The sequence below is a fragment of the Talpa occidentalis genome, unplaced genomic scaffold (assembly GCF_014898055.3).
Source record: "Talpa occidentalis isolate TD23 unplaced genomic scaffold, MPIMG_talOcc4v2.1 talOcc4.4, whole genome shotgun sequence".
NCBI classification, from domain to species: Eukaryota; Metazoa; Chordata; class Mammalia; order Eulipotyphla; family Talpidae; genus Talpa; species Talpa occidentalis.
Window position 1 is genome coordinate 62,749,913 of NW_023604295.1, and position 7,615 is coordinate 62,757,527.

A 7,615-nucleotide genomic window follows, 5' to 3' on the forward strand; every position below is an offset into this window, starting at 1 on the left:
ATTTGGTTTCTTTCAGTCTTTGCTTACTGGAAAACTGGTGACTATTCAAGTACAAGTCTTTCATTAGAAACATGTCTTCAGGGTCACAAAATGAATTAATATTTAGCTTTATATGAAAACATCATGTTTTATTCTGGTGTCTATTTTTGAACACCACCTTTAATCTCTCAAAAAAAAAAAAAGTCCTTACCTGTAACGATTCAAATTTTGATTCCATTGAACATACAAATACAAATACAAATACCATTGACAGGAGTTAAGAATCAATTAACCTATTGGTTAATCAAATTAATCAAATTCAGCAGAATTAATCAAATTAATTAATCAAATTCTCATAAGTATTTAGTATAGGGGAATAGAGCTTAGTCTGGCCAGAGAGCTAAGTTACACTATTACAAACTGTTTATTTTTATTTGTTGTAAAAAGTAAAGCTAAATATTTTAGAACCCTGGATTTATATATTATATTTATATTTATATATTTTATATATTTATATTTATATTTATATATTATATTTATATATTATATATTATATATATAATTTATATATTATATTCAAAGTTTGATCTATGGATGTGCAATGTTGGCTATTAGGTGGGAAGTTGGTGAAAGTGCAGTCTTTGCTCCACACCTTGGTCCACTACGTCAAATCAGCATTTTAGCATGATCACCAGGTGATCCGTGTTTGAGAAGCACCCTGGAGAAGATCAAGGAGGAATTAAATCCCAATGAGAGGATCAGGGTTTCACCCCAAAAAAAGGTAGCTCATTCTAAGGTCTAAGGTCTTTTGAAAGTCTTTTGGGTTTGACCTTTTAAAATTTCCAGTTGTGTAGCATTCCTAGACCCAATTCCAATGTCAACAAGTAGAGGTTTCCCCAAACTAACAAGCAATTCTCAGACACCAGCACCCTGACTGATAATTCAACTCAAGTCAGACACTATCTACTTCTGATAGTATCAGATGCCAGAGTAAGGGATTCAGTCTACCAAGACCACCCTCCACTTCAGTTTTAGTGGAATACCAAGCTGAGACCTGTGTTTCTAACTAAAAGGAGTTAGGTTTCCAGAACCACCTCCTCAGTTACCACTAATTTGCTGGAACATCTCACACAACCCAGGGAACTTGCTACTCACCAGGTCACCGACTATGACAAAGGATATGTACCTCAGAAACACCTAGTTGGAAGAGCTGCATGGACCAAGGTATGGGGAAAGGACATGGAGTTGCCATGGCCTCTCCAGGCAACCATCCTCTCCAAATCTCTGTGTGTTCACCAGCCTGGAAGCTCTCTGAAGGCCCCGCCCCTTAGGCTTTTATGGAGGCTTCATTACACAGTAAGATTGATTAACTCCTTGGCAATTGACTCAGTCTCCAATCCTTGGCCTTCCTCAAAGGTCAGGAGACTGAATGTTCCAACCCTCTAATCACATGGGTGGGTCCCCTGGCAACTAGCCCCCTCCTCAGGTGTTTTCCAAAAGTTACTCTAATTAATTAACTTAACAAGAGAAACCTTTATCTCTCTCAACACTTAGAAAATTTGAAGGTTTGGGGAGCTATGGGCCAGGAATTGTGAGTGAAGCAAATACATGAGAAATGTGTATTTTGGTAATCTGAATGACCAAATACATATTTTTCTTATAAATCACAATATGACAATCAACATTTTTTTTTTCTGTAGAAAGTAGTCAGATTCTCTCTGAAAATAAGTGGCTTTGAGAAAAATTTCTCATTCTAGGGAATGTTTGTATTTTCTCTTAGTTTCTTTGACATTTTCATTTCTATATTATTTTCAGTCTTATTTTTCCTTCTCCAACCATTATCGATGACACTCCTGGTATTTTTAAGAATATAGAGGACACACACCTCCTTCTGCATCTTCTGATTCACCTAAAATGCCATCTGAATCACCAGTCAAACCCTTACAATACTTCCATTTATTACAACTTGGACCCAAGAATTATACCTCTCAAAGCTGGAATGACTGCAAGAGTTCAGGGCATTTAGATAGAATAAGGTCTTATTTTACCGTCATACAGGAGAAGCAGCTAGGATTTAGAAACATTTAAAAATTGCCAAAGTTGACCTCACTTAAAAGTAGCAGAGTCAGTTATTACAGAGAACATTTTTGCATGGATTCCCTTCCAGGCCAATTTCTGTCCAATCATGGTGCACAGTAATAACCAGTCTTTGTTTCCTTCCAATACTAGCTAAACTATGGTTTTCAATTCCGGAATCACTTCCCCTGGCCATGGTCTCATTCCTCTAGTTTCTCTGCCTGTGCCTTGAGGTCCTTCTTCCTTCTTGGCACAACTAAATGCAGGTGTGCTCCAGTCTTAATCCTATTTCTCAAATCACATTCTCATCACTTCTTAGCTACTAGCAATGATCGCTAATCTTTCTTCCCCTTAAGCCACCTACTATGCTGTACCTGGCAAAAAATCCTCAAAGCTCAGGCCTAATTTTGTCACCAACCCCACAGGAAAATCTTCAGTGGCTTCTCATTTTCTACCAAATAAACATAAAGTTACTATAGCCTGGAATTTAAGACTTCCATAATGTAAGGGCAGGAATGGACACAGTGCAGGTTTTCTGATCCCATGCAGACCAGGTAAAGGAGGAGTCAGAGTCCTCAGTGGTTTTGCAGGTTTTTATTGGGGTTCAGCGGGTACGTGGCAGGCAGGGGTGCTGGGGGGCTGGGAGGCTGGCAGTCCTCCCAGCCCCCAGCAAATCCGCACTCTCTCTGGGCTCTCTGGCGTTCTCTGCTTCTGCTGCTGCTGGCGTCCCCGTGACGCTGCCCTTAAAAGCCCAGTCTCAGCCCAGGTGAATCCCATCTACCTATGCCCACACCCTACTCCAGGTGCCCGCCATCAGGCATGCATTCAGGACCACAGGGTTCCATCATCTATCCTGATGGCGGGAGGGCAGAAAAGCCTGACATTTTTCCTTACCCTACACATAATTTGATCCTTCCATCTTCTCATCTTCATACAATTTGTTCTGTGTAGGCAGCAACATAATTAGGTATTAAAACTGCCAATATGGGTTTTGAGTCTCAGCTCTACATCTTGACTAGTCATATGACCGTGGGAGGTCGCTTAACTGCTTTATATTTCAGTTTCCTCAACTGTAAAATGGGAATAGTGATACTATCTGATAGTACTATAAATAGCAAAGATGAAGCACTATAAACACTAGCAGGGTGTCTGAGACTTCACCTCAATTTAAACACTATCTCTCTACTGCATACCACAGGTAGAGTGCTTAGCCAACGAAGACCTTACTCCTTTCCCCAGCTGCAAGCCTGGGCTGTCACCTGTGCTTCTGACTCACTAGAGATCAAAGGTTCCCAGAATCCCTCCTCGGGTCCTACTAATCTGTTAGAGTATCTCCCAAGACTTGGGAAACCTGCTTACTCACTAGATCACTGACTTAGGACAAAGAATATGTACCTGGCCTGTGTGGTGGCACAGGCCATTGAGTGCAGCACTGTGAAGCTGTTCACAGCCTCTGCAGCGCGAGTTCAATCCCGGCCAGCCGCGGAGATAACCACATGGCGCAACAGACCTCTCCTGTCTCGCCCAATGCTCCCCTCAGCAGTGTATTTCAGTCAGCCTGCCTGTTCTGTTCTCCTCTCTGTCTCTGGTGAATCCTCTCACCCTCCCGCACATCTGCTCTGTACCCCGGTTCTTGCATGCATGAATAAATAAATCTTTTAAAAGAAAAAAAGAATATGTACCTCAGGAATACCCAGCTAGAAGAGCTGCATGGATCAGGGTGTGGGGAAAGGACACAAAATCGCCATGGCCTCTCCAGGCAACCATCCTCTCCAAATCTCCATGTATTCACCAGCCCGGAAGCTCTCTGAAGTCCCCTACCCGTGGGTTTTTACAGAGACTTCATTACATAGCATGATCAACTCCTTGGCAATTGACTCAGCCTCCAATCGTCTCCCCTCCCCAGAGGTCAGGGGATGGGACTGGAAGTTCTAACCTTCTAATCACATGGTTGGTTCCCCTGGCAGCTAGCCCCATCCATCCTCAGGTGTTTACCAAAAGTTACCATTATTAACTTAACAAGAGAAACCTTTATCACTTTCGATACTTAAGAAATCCCAAGGTTTTAGGAGCTGTGAGCCAGCAACCATGATCAAGAGCAAATATATGTAAGAAATATATGTTTTGCTCATCTGAATGGCCAAATACATATTTTAAGTCACAATGTTGCTCTGCCCAATACACCGAACCCTCATTAAAGACTGACTCTCAAATTCTTGGTAAAGAACTCATGATGCTAATACTAATCTTAAAAAAATAAGCTTCCACTAATCTGCATTCATTGCAACATTTCAAAGACTCCATAACCAGAGGCCTTACTCATCTGCTTTTGAATACATAATGAAAAGCAATCAAAATAGTAGTATATCATGAGCAAAAGGCATCTTAAGAATTAGAATCTATCTCTGCTATAGAAACCATTCCTTTTTATGCTTTTCATAATAAAACTTCTCTAAGACAAAATAAAAAGGTTAAAATTTTCTGAACACTTATGAGACAGAACCCGTCTATATGTTTCAAATGTTTCAATTCTATACTAGAATATATAATTCTTTATACAATTAAAATTAAAAAGTGTTCAACTATCTTTTGAAAGGCAGCTATCAGAAGGTACAAATGTCCAGAGAAGTTATAACTTATCCAGGGACACCCAATAAGTATGTGGCTGAGCGATTCGAACCCCCTTCACCATTATGCCATAAAGACTCAAGATATTTCCACCTTCTTGATGCCAGGCAATGTAAACATTGACAGGAAAGGCCATTCCACAAATAATCATGATGATTATAGCCCAGATTCCATTAAATGAGGATGTTTCTAGCAGTAAGAAACCTGAATCTAGCCCTCTCTCCAGTTAAGATTTATGGTACTCAAGAACTCTGCAGATCCACAGGCTCAGAACTATGCTAGGGAAGGACTTTGAAGCTAATCATGAATAATCTCGGTGTGAACAATGAAAAGCTCAAGAGATTCCCAATGACTAAATTCCAAAACCATTGTCAATGTCAGAATTCACCAGTACCACTAAAGCATAACTTTCTCAGTAATAAGTATCCTTTACACAAAGATCAAACAAAACAGTATTGTAACAAATTTACTGGTAGACAGTGAGAATGGCACATATTAAAAAAACTAGCAACAACAAATGTTGACGAGGATGTGGAGAAAAAGGAACTCTCCTGCATTGCTGGTGGGAGTGTAAACTGGTCCAACCATTATGGAGAGCTGTGTGGAGATTCCTCAACCTGCTAAAAATGGAGCTTCCAGATGATCCAACAGTTCCACTCCTAGGTATTTTCCCAAAGGACACAGAAACATTAATTCAAACGGGCACCTGTACCCCTATGTTTATAGCAGCACTATTTACAATAGCTAAGCTGTGGAAACAACCCAAATGCCCAAAAATAGATGACTGGATCAAGAAGATGTGGTACATATACACCATGGAATATTACTCAGCAATCAAAAAAGATAAACATATGCAATTTGCAGCAACATGGATGGAGCTGGAAGGGATCATGCTCAGCGAAATAAGCCAGAAAGAATATGAAAAATACTGGATGGTCTCACTGATAGCAGGAATTTAGAAAACCTAAATAAGGGACCAGGAAAAAGACTAATTATAATAAAGTAAAAATCAAAATCAACAAGCAACTATAAACCAGAGACACACTATGGTGGGGAGGAGGGGAGGAGTGATTAGGTCAAAATAAGGGGGGTGGGAATTATATGGGGAATATAACCAAGATGAAAGTACATACATTGTGCAAAAATGAAAAATGATGTAAAAAATATACAAAATAAAAAAAATTAAAAATTTAAATAAAAATAAACAAATTTATTGGTAGAATAATTGTTTTCTAATGAGCCTTCAGAAATTAGAAAGTCAACGGATTCATGAGTAAAACTTGCAGCTAATTCCTCCTGGACATTTGAGTTCCAGAGTTTTGTCAGAATAAATTTATAAATTACTATCTAAGGGCCTCCCCGTTGGTGCAGCGGTTGAGAGCTGGGCTGTGAAGCTGCCCGCAGCCTCTGCAGCACCGGTTCGATACCCGGCCACCAGGTGAGGGTCCCACATGGCACACAGACCTCTCCTGCCGCCCACTGCTCCCCTCAGCAGTGTATTTCGTCAGTCTGCCTGTTCTGTTCCCTGCTCTGGCTCTGGTGAATCCTCTCACCCTCCCGTGCTTCTGACTTGTACCCAGTGCTTGTATAAATAAATAAATAAACCTTTAAAAAAAATCCTTTAAAATAAATACATAATAAATAAATGAATAAATAAATAAATAAATTACTATCTAAAATTGTACATGAGGTTCCAGGAATAATTTTTAACCTAAGTCCAAAAAAGTGTATTAAGGTACTTTATTTTTTTTTTTTTTTTTTTTTTTTTTATTATTTTTTATAGAGGCATGCTTTATTTATTTGTTTGCTGGTTTGTTTGTTTTGTTTATACATGCACTGGGTACAGTCAGAAGCGCGGGAGGGTGAGAGAATTCACCAGAGCCAGAGCGGGGAGCAGAGCAGGCAGAAGGACCGAAGTACACTGCTGAGGGGAGCAGCGGGCGGCAGGAGAAGTCTGCACGCCATGTGGGACCCTCCTCCGGTGGCCGGGGAGCAGCCGGGGATCGAACCGGCGCCGCAGAGGCCGCGGGCAGCTTCGCAACCCAGCGCTCAACCGCTGCGCCACCGGGGAGGCCCTATTAAGGTACTTTAATAAATTTATTATTAATTATAGCATTTAAAGACAGAATGAATGCTGTTTCCATGTCTACCAAAAAAACAAAGATCAGAGAGAGAAGGGTCTTACCCAACATTACACAGCTTCTTAACAGCAGAACCTCTACATATACTTGTGATCCGCATAATGTTCTAGTTTCAACTTCAGTTTTCTTACCCTTTTACTTCCATATTGGCTTATAACAGACCCAGAGAAGGGCCACTCAGGTTGAGTATATAGTAATTAAGATTTCCATAGCTCAAACTTGGAATATGCTAAGCAGTACTGGCTAAATTAATAGAAGGCCCTCTGACCACATGTTAAGCTAATAAAAGGTAAATTAACAGGCAGTTGCACACAAAGGAGAGGGTATTTTATGGGTAGTTTAAGCATGGAAAATGCATTATATAAGAACATGTCAAGAATTCAAGCATATATCTAAGAAATCTATGACATTAATGTTGCCTTAATGTTGCCTCACAGGCAACAGGTTGGCTTACCTGCACTTTTAGAAATCTCTTCCCCAAAGGCCCTCGGTTCCTGAAGGCAAAGAGGCTCAGAAGGTGATCTGCTAAATTGTTGGAATCTTTCCACAAGAACTTATGTAAGACAATGGGTTGTGCTGCTTCTTCACTCACGAGTACTGGAAAAAAAGAAAAGATAAGCCCATTCATAAGAATGGCTCAGCTCTCCAAGAAACAAAGTGATTTTTAAAAATTATTAATGAAAACATTATTTTAGTAAACTCATTTCTGACCCCCCCCCCCACAAGTGCTTTACATGATGATGAAATTACCAAAAAAAAAAAAAAAAAAACCTAACAAACAGCAAACCAGC

At 40.1% G+C, this 7,615-nt stretch overlaps 1 protein-coding gene across 1 annotated transcript in view; it reads right to left on the reverse strand.

The window, feature by feature from the left end:
* The window catches only part of ST3GAL6 (ST3 beta-galactoside alpha-2,3-sialyltransferase 6), a 44,229-nt gene extending 36,852 nt beyond the window's left edge, over positions 1-7,377 (reverse strand). The window contains exon 1 of the mRNA XM_037525664.1: positions 7,279-7,377. The gene's annotated coding sequence lies outside the window, so the exon portion shown is untranslated. The remainder of the gene's footprint in view (positions 1-7,278) is intronic.
* Between the last annotated feature and the right edge of the window lie 238 nt (positions 7,378-7,615).